Source organism: Melopsittacus undulatus, chromosome 2 (genome assembly GCF_012275295.1).
Source record: "Melopsittacus undulatus isolate bMelUnd1 chromosome 2, bMelUnd1.mat.Z, whole genome shotgun sequence".
Classification (NCBI taxonomy): Eukaryota; Metazoa; Chordata; class Aves; order Psittaciformes; family Psittaculidae; genus Melopsittacus; species Melopsittacus undulatus.
In genome coordinates this window covers 90,995,031-91,009,349 of record NC_047528.1, presented here as the reverse complement: position 1 = coordinate 91,009,349, position 14,319 = coordinate 90,995,031, and positions in this window count along the sequence as shown.

The following is a 14,319-nucleotide window of genomic DNA, read 5'->3' as shown; positions in this document are numbered from 1 at the left end:
AAAATCCCTGGTGCTTCATTCCAGAGCACTGCTGACAAACACACCCAGCAGTAAACTGCTTCAAAATCAGGCAATCTGGGGGCTCCAGAAGTTCACAACATAAGAAGCCCAAGACATGACTTTCTTCAGGCTTTATTTCACTACATCTGCCTGGAGTGCACTCTTAGCACTAAATTCTGCTACTAAGTAGGGCCAAAGTTACCCTTGTGCTTCTTCAGAGAAGTACTACAATATAAAGGGACTCTCAGAAAAGGCTGGTTTGCTCAGCCTGAAACAGGGTGTTTGTTCAGCTGCTGGTTCCAAAAGTTTTCAGCAGCATCATGACTCCTGTCTTCCTTAGAGTCAGGAACCCCTCAAATTACAGAGCTCCCTGGCTACTGGGGAGCAAGGACTCCTTGGTGGTCAATGACTCCCTGGAGCCCTTACAATGCTGGGCAGCTTTGCCAAAGTGACATCCTTGTCGAACTGTACCAGGGTAAGAGCCATGCAACTGCATGTGGCACCTATCTCACAAGTGTATCAGAGACTTCAGGGAGGGAAGGGGGTTGATTCTGCCCACTCCAGATGCAAACCTAACTTTAGGGTTTTTTTTTTTGTGAATTAGGAAAGATGACTGTTTTTTTGCTTGCTTTGTACATAAATACTAAAACCTCTCTAAGCAACAACTCTAAAACAGAACTGGGATAATTCACTGCAATCATCAACACTCAGGAAGTCATCCACGTCTTGTAGTGGCACCTCAGACACAGAAACAGACTCTCCCTGGTGCTGTAAAACACAGAAACTGAATCTAGATTAAAAATACATACTGCTATTATGTGCTACCATCACCAGGCTTCAGCAGAACTAAATAATCTTTCTGCTAACAGAGAAAACAACCTCAGCTAAAACCAACCAGAATAACTAAAGCAAAAATCAAAAGTAGTGGTACAGAATTGATTGCAGAGGGGAGACAAGAGCTGCTGACAAGAATGAGCCAGGCTGTGATACAGTCTTTCACAATCTGGCTGCCTCATTACAGGAAAGCCTGCAAAACCCAGGCAGGCTCTCAGTGTCAACAAATTAGAAGCAAAAATGGAAAGATAAAGCCCACTATGAAGCTGAAGGGGAACAAGTACATGTCTGTGGTGAGTGAGCAGAGACTGCTCCGAAGAGCTGCTTTCTGACTGAATGCTGAAACTATGAAGGAGGCCAAGACAAAATCATTTCTTCGAGATGTCTGGGAAAAAATGACAGACCTTTAATTAAAAAGTTTGTGTGTGGGAAAGCTGTATGTGGTCCTGGAAAGAGGGGAAGGCAGCACATAAACTTCTTGCTAGATGGGCAGCCTTGTGCCGAATGAAGACTCGGGAACTGACAAGCAGACATAAAGGATACAATCCCAGCATGAATGGATGTGTTTGAAACCCTGCTAGCGAAGTCTGGCTGCTACTCAAGGATCTCTGCCTTTTGCACTTAGGCAACACATGTAGTACTGAACCAAGCTGAACCCCTCGCAGCACAGAGTGGGTCTGCACAGCCTGGGCCCACAATCCTGCATCCACTGTAGCTTTTACAGACTACAGTGGCTCCTGAAGCCAAAAGTCTCCTTAATTGTCATGGGACATTCCCTTTTTCTTCCATATATAGGTCATTAATGTCACAGGAGGCCTGATAAGCAAGTCTGGATTTTATAATATTGTTCCAACTTGCATTTTCACTCTGATGCTGCTGATTTCAACAGCGAGACATTTCCAAGGCACCCTGATGGCCATGATGTCTCTTGGAAGAAAAGAACCTTGCCCTACCATGGCAGAGAGCATTAAGGACTCACACTGCTCTCATCCTAGTCTTGGAGCTGCAAGGGAAGGTTGGCACATCACATCAACAACTGAGGACATCCCAGGAAAGCCCGGGAAAAAGACTTGCTAGAGTCAATCTAAACTGAGGCAGGCAGAGGATGCAAAGATGTTTTCTTTTGAAAAGATGAATCAAATAATGACAATTCTTACTGCTCTTCAAAGGGAGCCTACTTCCAGGGGTAAAACCCTGAGGTCCTTTCCAACCCTAACTGTTCTATGATTCTATGATTATGAAAGAATGAGACTCATCTAGATAGAATGATAGCTGGAATGAGAAGTGATTATTTTATTCTGCACTTGTCTGACTGACTTTTGAACAGCTGTAAATAAAAAAATCTTCATTTCAAAACTTCCTGAGGCAGGACACACACCTTCCACCAAAGATAAAATCTTCCAGGTAATACCATCAAAGCCAGATACTGCTTAGCTTGTTTGCTATGCAGAGAACCACTGATTCCAAACCACTATTTCCCTCTTCAATTCCTCACCTTTCAGGAAGGAAATATTCTTCTGGAATGCATATGTGGTTACTGTCCCCACACAAACCTATTTCTAAGGCATACAAGTCCCCCAAGCCTTGCTCTACTACCTATGGCAGCAATTGAAACCTCATCTAATATAATGGCAACATTGCATATTTGCAGTAAGTAGCCAGCAGAAGCTTCAAGCAAGAGTAAAAGTTGTGGTGTAATTTACTGACTGTCAGAAAGCTCCTGGTAGCTGAGAGTGACTGAGTTGGAAAACCTCTCTATCACGTAGAGGAGGCACAGTTAACAGGCAAAGGTCAAGAGTAGCTGGAGTTTGCTTGCCTCCTCCACAGACTCATAACTACTCATATAGAGATTTAGGAAGACAGTAAAAGAGACCTGCTGGGAACAGCTCAAAGCCAAGGGAGAATTTCTGTAAGTATAATTCTCCCTAGATCCTTCCTAAGCCAAGAGGAACTGTAAGACAGAAGGTGGAGGAGATAGAATTAACATCTGTGTATTAAAAACACAAATGTATCGAGACATATGAGATGCTAAGATATGGGAATAGGACTATGTAGCCACCTCTTAGAGGACCTGTATAAAAAGATCTGTGTGCATCACGACATCATGTGTAGCAGCATGTTGCTGTCACACACTGTATTGAGCGGTAGAAAGCCAGATTTGATGAGAGAGATTGATAAGGAAAATTATGGATATGGTTTGTCTAGAAGATCGCACAATAAGACACAGCATGAATAGAGAATTTACATTTTGAAAACACCACGTCAGAGCTTTGTTTATTTGGTCCTACAAGTGTGTTACACATTTCCTAAACGGCTAGCTTCCAGAACAAAGGCAGAGTTTTCACGTGACCTACCCTTACATGCCAACAGGTAAGACACCTGCATAGGTAGCATGTCACACAGAGCTCCTTCCACAGCCAATGGAGAGCAGCTAGCAGGAGGCCATTCATCTGACCTGATTCATACATGCAGTAGAAGAAGATGAATCATACCTTACAGGTGTCTGAACCTCCCCACTGTCTGTAGGTGGAGCCTAGATGACTAACTCTGACACAGATATTGAGGACACCTACTTTTGGTCAGATTAATCTCTTCCTATTCCCCACCACGACCTCCCAAGCACCAACGTACCTCAGTACTGAAGGTACGGTTAGTACTTTAACTCTTTTCAACAGTACAAATCACAGTTGCTGGTCATGGCCCTGTAGTCCAATCCACAGACACACCTAGGTCTTTTGGTGTTCCAAAGATATCAAGGCTTTCATCTGCCTTTACCTTCCAGAGGTTAGCGCTGCCTGGTCATGCCATGTGACATGGGGACATGACTCTATCATGCAGGTCAGGTCACCCTCCCTTCTCATAGCATCGCTCCTCAGCCCAGGACATGCTATCTCAAGTGGAGTTCACTGACGTGAAGGAGGCCCTGTAGAAGGCTGCCCCTTCTAGGCAGGGGAATGGGCACCCAAACAGGCAAGCTCAGTTTAAATAAAAAAAGCCTGTTGTACATTAGTGATCCAAACTTTTCTAAAACGTCAGTCTAGTCATCAACCTCAGAGCCAGGTTCAGCAGAGCACAGAAGTGCACGCTTAGTTTTAAGCAGACATTGGCCAAGGAAGGACTTGAAGAGGCAATCTGCTCATACGCGACCTCCACAAGGCATCAGAGCTCTGTGCAGCTCTCCAGCTATAAATACCTGCCCCTACTGAAGTCAGCAGCAGAGCTGCCACATATTCGGCTGTGACCAGAGCTTCACCTCAGTCAGTGAGTTGTTTCTGTGCACAACCAATGGGCAAATATTAGAGACTGAAGTCAGAGAATTTATTATCCTGTAAACAATATTTTGATAAGCCATCCCCTTGCCCTTCCCTGTTCTTAGTTGAAAGACTAATCTTCTTTTACTGCGCAGTAAAAATAACCCTCTCCTTTCAGGTTCAATTTCTTTCTTACTGCTCCATCAGAATGTTTGTTCTTCTTTATCACTGAGATCAATATTTGTCCATGTGGGTGGAAACTGTTCTCTCTGCTCGCTGCGCTGTTATCGTGTTAAAGTTTAACATCACCAAAGCAGTAGTAAATGACAACTAAGCCTACATAACCAAAAAGGTTCTATTTATGTAATTAAATAACTTGTTTTACTAAGAAAGCCAACCACATTGTTCCTTGGCAGAATCCTAAACACATTTTTCACAGTAGTGAGCCTCTATTGACTGCCCGTCTTTTTATAATATAACTCCACCTTTTAAAGTGTGGTTTAGCACACTCTGATCTTGCACAATACTGGATTCACACCACTACGGCATGTAACTTCACAGTATTACTATGACATAAGAAGATGTACAAGAACTGGAATGAGATCTGTTGCCTCTCTATTTATAAAGTAGGGTTTTTATCAGCTTGATAATTCCCCAACAATTTTAAAGCAGAGGAGAATTAGTAAGGTTTTTTTTTTTTCTTCAAAGGTTTTTCTAGACTGTCTGCTGAGACAAATGTCTGTTCCAAACTTCTGGGCAAGCACAATTTAAATAAGGGATATTGTTTGTGTTTTTTTTGCCAATTAAGTCATTATTGAGATTACTTTCCAATTTTAACAAGCATTCTAGTAATTATTCGCTGCTGCTAGGTAAACTCTGAAATGGCTTGGAGTTCGAGTTTAGTTCAGATAAACATACAAAAGTTCAGATGCTTATCAACTACTTGCACTTCTTGAGTCTGCAGAACATGTCTGGAAGCCTATCAGGTTCCCCATCTCCCTGCTCCCACATGCCAAGTCATGCCAAGAATGCTCTAGTTGTATTTTTTCATGGTGCTTTTGCATGTCTGGTTTTGGTCCTGTGCAGAACCAAGAAACAATGAACACGAACAAAGGATGAGGCTTTGAAGGACGTTCTCTTCCTCAGAAAACAGCCAAAAGCTGCAGGGTAAACCATTACTTGACAAAGGACTGTCTTCAAAAAGAATTGAAGACTATCTATAACTTGTATCCCAATAATACCTTCCTACACACCTCCCCTCCCTCTCCCAGATAGGATGCCTGTCCCTCAAATCAGTCTGAATTTTCCAGGTGCCTTCTGCTTCAAGCACTACCCCATGCTGGTGCCTTTAGCTTCCACTAAAACTCCACTGGTCTCCAACCACTGTGCTTAAATCCCCTGGAGTGCCCCTCCTGCAAAGGGTGCTCAGAGCACATCTCAGACAGGTCCAGGTCTCTCACAAAGGTACCTGCTATAGCAGGTAAAGGTGCCCAGTTGATTAGTTTCTGACTGCTACAGCAATGAAAGAGCTGGACTATAGCCTGTGGGGAGTCAAGCACTTTCCACAGAAGCACATTAATCTGCAGGATGGGTCATCTTGGGTGAGGAACACCATGCTTGCCTGTTCACATTTTGCCCCTGTGAACCCAAGAAGGTACAAGCAATCAGCATTGAGACATGAGAGCAAACAATAATGCAGCACTCAGGGACAGAATAAAGTGAGGGCCTAGGGCCACAGCCTCTTCTAAGCCCTCAGGCCCTTCAATAACTTATTAAGAAAAAAATATATTCTACCTGCAGCAGAATTTGGGCATTTTCCAAAATGGTCTCATTTAGGCTTTCTTTACATTTTGGGTAATACTGAGGTAATACAAGTGTTTTAATTACTCTTCAAAAGTTTATCCTGGGTCAGTAGTGACTAGCTTGTTAGCAGTACAGGCACTGAAGGCAGAAAATGGAGGGGGAAAGCAATAGTTTTTCTGTCATTTGATTAGTCATTTGAGCATCAAGCTGCAGTGTGAATGGATGTTGCTAAACTGGGCACATCACAGGCTCAGCAATGTAAGTACAACTGGATTATTCAGCCTCAGGGCAGCCCTACACAGTTTCCACCATGAGCTGGAGAGGCAAAGTAACTGGAACACAGACTGAATGCTGACTGTGACACCCTCACCACTTCACCTGCACTATTTTGTTTATTGCACTAATTTATCTCTGAAAAGTTCCATATGTTTTGGGAAGAAGCTGTCACAGAGCATGCTTAGGTGTGCATTAATAGGATTATGCTTCACAAGGCCACATAATGAAATAATGAATTGGTCAAAATTGTTTTGTATGTATACTTAGTGTGCTCAGGTATCAGTAGCATCACTACAAAATTTGGGTTTCACCTTTATGTTTCAAAACTCAAACAGGAGCACTTGAGGTCATGGTATCTGCAGGAGCAGAAAGAGCAAACATTTGAAAACACATATAGGCCAATAAACCTTGCATATATTAATGGCAATAAAATCTTCCAGGAGGACCACATAGATAAATATGAACTGCATAGGCTAGGCACACCTGCTCTTTCAACTGCTGCAGAAACAGAGATGAACAAGGAATAGTTTAGATTGGTTTGTGGAAGGTGCTTACCCACACTAACACCCCCTCCTGCCATGCACTGAAGAGCACTGCCAATATTTGCACCCTCATTGCAGCTATGCCAGTGTTTGTCCTCTCCCTTAGTCCCCTTCAAACTCCAGTTACAGAAACCAATAGACCACATGAGGAGTTTCATTTTTGCATTTTGTTTTGAAGACCTGGGGTTTAGAGCTCTCATGGTTTCAAAGAACAGCTTGAAAAGATAGAACAAATTCATCCCACTGGATCTAAATGAAAACTCGAGAATCCTTAGCTTACATAAGAAAAAAATCAGAATTTTAAGCCCACCTGTACTTCTATGTAGCTATGCACTGTGTTTTCTCTTTTTTTTAACATATCACATGGCCGTTTTTGTTCAAATGAATTATCACATTCACCTCTTCAAAATATGCTGAAATATTTCCCAAAAGCTGCTAAGTGAAGTCTGTTCTTTTGTTACAGTGAATTGCTAGCCACAACTCCATATGGGAACAGAAGAAAATGCTGTCTTTAGAGACTTGCTCATGTGAGATGGTCCCTCCTTTACTCATGGGATGGAGAGAACAGACTGTACACCTTGATGCAGGTAACTCTTCTTTCCTTCTCAGTGGCATGAAGCCTGTGCAAGGCAGACCAGCCTGTTTTCAAGCATGTCCCTTGCATCACATCTCATTTGACAAAGTAACTCATGTGCAGCCCTGGGGTTGAACCACAGAATGGTTTGGGTTGGAAGGGACCTTAAAGACTATCTGGTTCCAGCCCCCCTGCCATAGGCAGGGACACTTTCCACCAGACCAGGTTGCTCAAAGCCCCATCCAGCCCGGCCTTCAACACTGCCAAGGATGGGGCAGCCACAGCTTCTCTGGGCAACCTGTGCCAGTGCCTCATAAGCTGAGAATTAAATAAATTTTGGAAGAAAACAAAACAGAGACCCTTAAAAAATAGTATCAGGACATGCCATATTGTTTTAGCACAACTTCTGTCTTTGCATTTAACCATTTGGTTAAAACTATTAAAATAACACAACTCCCAAAAAACCCCAACACCTATGTCCTGAACAGAAAAGTCTTCTTCTAACATGGGTGAGTTGATTTAATTATGCCAAATACAGCTGTGTGGTGCCTCTTGGATGAAAACATTGGACTGGATCTCAGTGCTGGCCTCAGCCATGGATGCTGGTGTATGCCTTGATCCACCAAAATCCATTACCAGGGTGTACCGCTGGTGCTGTGAGGAGCAAGACAATTAAAACCAGGAAAAAGGAGGTGTGGGGGAAATGGGAAGATTAGTCCCATTGCATTACACCTTTTCTTATTTAGTGAAAAGGAAACACAATTAGGCAGAACATATTAAACACACCTACACAGATATCTAAACATCTCCCTGATGCACTCAGATTCCTGCCTGTAGATGAAACAGGCAGGCACCATTTCCTTAATCAAATTAGAAAACTAAACTTAAAATTATCCCCCTCCAGAGAGATATTTTCACCTCCAAACATATTCAGGAAAATAGAATAAGAAGCTGAAAGGAAATCAGTGAATTATTTATTATGGCTTTCTAATGGTCTAAGCTTACAATTTCAGACAGTAAAATGTACAGTAGAAAATGACTGATTACAGTGTACACCGGAAATTTTGGGGAATTAAAAGAAAGCTGCTTTGCATAATAACTGCACACTTCCATTTCTGGTGGAAAATTAAAAAGCCATTGCTCCTCACTAAAGATGACTATAATTGCAAATAAGGGAGTTTGGGGACGGGGAAGGGAAAGAGGAAGGATAGGAGGAGAGGAAGAACGATGGCCAAGATTCGTGATGAGTTTTTGGAGGTTAACATACTAAATTAAGTGATGATCCAGAATACAGCTGAAGGCAGGAGTAACGAAAATCACACTTCTCCCCAATGTGTCAGACAGTGGGCCACTATCACTCAAGAAAGTGAGAGAGCACTTTGGTAAGCTCATATATGACCAAGTACCTCCCATGTAGTGGGGCTGTCTCCTTGTAGTCTCACGGGAGTGCTTAGCACTGCACAGCACAAACCCTGCAAGGCAGAAGGAAAACTGGGGATGGTCAGGCAAGCGTGCATCCTGCATGGGGAGAAGGACAAGGCTGCAGCTCTGCTGGCATCCCCATAAAAGCTGTCTGACATAGGACTCTCATGAGAAGACCCCTTGGACAAAGTGCCGATGAGGGCTAGGGGAGCTGGACATCATGATTCCACTGCAAGGTACACAACATAGTGTGATGAGGGTTAAAACTGGTGTGCGAGGAACCGTTAGCTCTACATGCAGGGACACAGGGAGTTTACATAAGCAACTCACGCTCCTGAAGCAGAGAATTACTATAATAATACAATAATTTATAATATATAAAATATATTGATATAATTTGTATATTAAATATTGGATATAAAAATTGGATATAAGTATCCAGTCTAAACTTCCCCTGTTTAAGTTTTAACCTGTTACCCCTTGTCCTATCAATACAGTCCCTAATGAATAGTCCCTCACCAGCATCCTTGTAGGCCCCCTTCAGATACTGGAAGGCTGCTAGGAGGTCTCCACGCAGCCTTCTCTTCTTCAGGCTGAATAGCCCCCACTTTCTCAGCCTGCCTTCATATGGGAGGTGCTCCAGTCCCCTGATCATCCTCGTGGCCCTCCTCTGGACTTGTTCCAACAGTTCCATGTCCTTTTTATGTTGAGGACACCAGAACTGCACACAATACTCCAAGTGAGGTCTCACGAGAGCAGAGTAGAGGGGCAGGATCACCTCCTTGGACCTGCTGGTCACGCTCCTTTTGATGCAGCCCAGGATACAGTTGGCTTTCTGGGCTGCGAGTGCACACTGAAGATGGCTCATGTTCACTTTCTCATTGACCAACACCCCCAAGTCCTTCTCCACAGGGCTGCTCTGAATCTCTTCTCTGCTCAACCTGTAGCTGTGCCTGCGATTGCTCTGGCCCAGATATAGGACCTTGCACTTGTCATGGTTAAACTTCATGAAGTTGGCATCAGCCCACCTCACAAGCGTGTCAAGATCCCTCTGGATGGCATTCCTTCCCTCCAGTGTATCAGCTCAACCACACAGCTTGGTGTCACTGGCAAACTTGGTGAGGGCACATTCAATCCCACTGTCCATGTCACCAACAAAGATGTTGAACAAGACTAGTTCCAACACTGATACACTTGTTACTGCTCTCCAGCTGAACATTGAGCCACTGACCACAACTCATTGCATGTGACCATTCAGCCAGTTCTATATCCACCTATAAATTGATGTCTCTCCAATTTAGAGAGAAGGATGTTGTGTGGGACAGGGTTGAATGCTCTGTACAAGTCCAGGTAGATGACATCAACTGCTCTACCCCTGTCCATCAGTTCCATAGCCCCACCATAGAAGGCCACCAAATTGGTCAGGCAGGATTTCCCCTTAGTGAAGCCATGCTGGCTGTCACCAAGCACCTTGTTGTTTTTCATGTGCCTTAGCATTCCTTCTAGGAGAATCTGCTCCAAGATTTTGCCAGGCACAGAGGTGAGACTGACTGGTCTGTAGTTCCCTGGATCATCTATTTTCCCCTTCTTGAAAGTGGGGTTTATATTTCCCTTTTTCCATTCATCGGGAACTTCGTCTGACAGCCATGACTTTTCAAATATGATGGACATTTGTCATATATGATGGACTTCAGCATTAATTTGGTGGAATTAGGCATTTTCTGAATGCAATAACATCCAATATTTTTATATACCATATTTTTTTATAAATAAATACAACTTATGCATTTAGACTTAAATATATAAGCATATGCATATAAGCACATATGTACTTTTATATATTCCTATTGCATTTGTACTATTCCTTTCATTTATACTAACACAAATTTGTACATGCTAAACCTTTTATTGTATTTGTCTGATACACGTACTCATTTCTTTCATGTTTACACAGAACTAAAGAAAATAGCTTACTAGCTTTCAAATCCTGATCACTAAGGAAATGAGGTTTACACCTTTTTGTTAAGTTAATATACCGGATATATAATTGTGCCGTTGTGTGCTGAAATACATAACAATACAGTGTAGAACTTGTACCCAAAGGCTTTTTCAAAGCAAATATTCCCAAGTGCCAGGTAACCACTACAATTTATAGCCTGGGATTAGACCAATACAAGCCTCTGAAACAATCAGAAGAATTGCTCTCCCAGCCTTCCATCATAATATGTTTCTTCTTGGGGTTGTGACATGTCTTCACTTAACACAAACCAAAAGCTTTAAGTCTGTCTCCAAAGTATGCACAGTGCTAGAATTTGGTGGATTTTTAGGGTATTGTTAAGGACAGGTCATGAGTAAGCAGGTGATTCCTGGATCCCATCCATTCTGAAGAGACTCCAGGAGAAAACTTGAGTTATCTTTACAGACATTTCTGCAGAATGTAGTTTATCCTGCCTGTCCCACACGGACACGCTGACTGACCCATGGATTGCTTCCAGACATGTTCAGAAGCTCATGAAGATGCTGGCACATAGGTAGCTGACCACCCAGAACAAGACTGTGGCTTACAACATGTATTCTGTAAAGTTCCTCAAGACTGCCAGGCACAAAATAAACACACCACCCCCCCCCCAAAAAAAGAAAAAAATATATAATTTAAAATCACCATTTCATATCCAACAAAGACAACACTGTGCTTTGCTCACCCGGAAATCCCCCAAAGAGCCACTGCACACATGCAGAACAAGTCAGACTTTCCTCCCATTTTTGAAGGTGCCAGCATCAGCAGGTCTGGGCTAGATGGAGTTCACTATCCCTAGAGCATCACTTCCTTCTGGTTTTCACAGCAAGAAAGCTTGCTTGTATCAAAGCAGCAGAAGGAACTGTATTTGGCTGGTACCTCAGTGGGGTTTTCAATCTTACAGCCAAGACAGCAAAGCACCAAAAACCTCAGGGAGACCAGCCTGATCTGGGATCTTCCTGCTGCCCATGCAACCCTGTCCTAGTGAGCTGTCTGCAGCACTGGCTCCCACCCAGGCCCAACAGGCAAAGGATGGAAAGCCATTTTCTGCAGAGGAAGGTGAATGCACCATTTTCTCCCCTAAAATACAGGGGCAGAGCAGAGAGCAGTGTAGTGGGGGGGAAGCAGAGCAAGTCTCTATGGAGAGCTGGGGAAAGGCACTGGGGGGCGTATTTCCAAGCAAATGAGAACTGTGACATTGATGCATTTTCTATGAGGCAACCCATACACAACTGAATGACAGTTACATAAAGATAATGTCAATTTCAGGAGCCAGAACAAAACCAAATTACACAGTAGCCATGCAGTAAGTGCCAACATAATGGGAGGTTTTCATTTTGGGGTCAGCTGGGAAATGTCAATATTCTTTTTTTGCTTTTGTTCTACATCCAGTCATCCAAAAGCATGCCAGCCCAGCTTTCTGACCATAGATTATGTAAGTTACTTTCCCTGTAACTTAACAAAAGCTGTTTCTTAACTGTGAGAAAGGGATAGAAGACACTTCTTCCCCTCTGGACAAAGCACTTTCTTTCCAGAGCTTTTTTGTCTTGGTTAGCAGAGGAGCTAACTCAGCACTTAAAATATAGATTCCTATCAAGCCTGCCCTGCATTTTTCAAAGCTCTTATTCTGAGATGGTGCTTAAAGGAGCAGAAACAATCTACATTATCAGGGGAAAATAATGGCACTTATGGAATCAAAGTATAGCAGCAGCGAGCAGTAAGGAGCCATATAACCTAAGGTAATACAAACCAGGGTATGTTCATGAAAATGCACCCACACCTTTGATTTTGTAACAACATTAAGGAGAACTAGGGAAGTTCAGCTTCTATGCAAATTGGGTAAGAACAGCTATCAGTAGATGAGAAGTCCTTGGCTTGCACAAGAAACAACATGTCTAGTTCAAGTGAGAGAGGTGACAGACAGAGTGACTGGGAAAATGCAAACACGGATGCCCCTTTGTCATTTCTCACACAGAGAGATGCAGAGAGAAGAGGAAGTAGGTTTAAAACACATGCACACACATGCATGCATACACACACTTTTTCAGGAAGCACATAGCTACACTGTGGGATTCATTACCATCGGATGTTATTTGAGCCAAAAATATAACTGGAGAGATTAGTCCAATTCATGGAAGAAAAGTCCACTGTGAGCTATTAAATGCAAAAAACACAAATGTGGCCTCTGGGCCAGGAAGTCCCTGTGCAGTGACTGCCAGGAGTGGGGAGGCTGCACTGAAGGAAATGTAAGTGTGTGCATGCCCTCTTCTTGCGCCCTGCTGTGGGTTGTGTCCACTGTCCAGGAACACTCACCTGGCTAGATTTGTGGCCTCTAGAAGTGGGGCTTTTCTTCTACAACAGACCAAATGTGTAGATCAAAACCTTCAGTCACCCTGGCACTCGAGTCATATTCAACACCCAGTGGTCCTCGAAACAAAAAATTTCTGTGAACATTTAGGAAACTTCTTTCAATTTCTATAACTTCTACCAAAAATCTTGATTTTGCTGCATTTGAGGGTGAAGAAATAAGTGGCAAAAGCTTCCTAAAGTAAGCTTTCTGCGGAAGATGACCAGGCTGGAACTCTGATTCCCCCACTTCTATCCACCCTGTGAACATGTCTGATCATCTGACCATCTCCAATATTCTGAAATAGTCACATACATCCAGAAATACAGGATCTGTGCATGTTTAGTAGCTGTTTGTGGGGGGGGGATTTCCAAGTGGATTTCTCCCTGAAGTTACAGTATGCTCAAGTCTGTCTCAGTCTGGGAAAAAAAATATACTGTTTGCCCTTCCACTTTTCTTCCCGACTTAATGCTTCCTGTATCAGCCTCTTACCATCTAATATTTATAAACACAAATTTTGAAATCTTCAGGAATGTGAATATCTGGAATTATCCAGAAGATTAGGCAACTGAAGCCAATGTCTTACCATCCCACATGCAATCAGCTCCATTCCTGAAGAGGCCATGGGAGTTGATTTTGTTAGCAGTTTTTATGAAATGCTTCAAATATCATTTGTTAAGTGAAAGCAGGCATTGCTTAAAAAGGAAAGAGATATGTACTTGTTATGTAACCTACTGAATCTCTTTTTCTCTTGTTTTTGCCAAGATCCCCTTGATAATGGTGTGAATTGTTTAGGCAAGCTCATGCAGCCTACAGACATATGTACATACAATCTTTAAAAGAACTTTCCGTTCCTTGTTCCCAGGTACACACCAAACCATGCTGCATATTCTAAAAACCTGCTATAGCCTGTTAATGGAGTGTGGAAATAACCCTGGAGGATAAGGCACACAGGGTTTATTACATAACTGAAGAAATTTTGGCCAGGAAAAAAATGTTGATCCTATTAAATAGGTTTTAATGAAGTCAAGATTTAGGTGTTTTTTATGATAATATCTTCATTCCAGTTGATGTTTCAGCATGCCAAGTTCTGTATCCCATTAGCCCCTTACCAAAGAACAAACTGTTATTGGTGGACTTTATTTTTAATTTTTTTATTTTTAAAGGACAGGATGAGATGTTGCTTATGTTGGCTTTTTCTTGGTACTATTATTCCCCCCAAACCTGATTATAAAGAGAATTTCAGTGAAGCC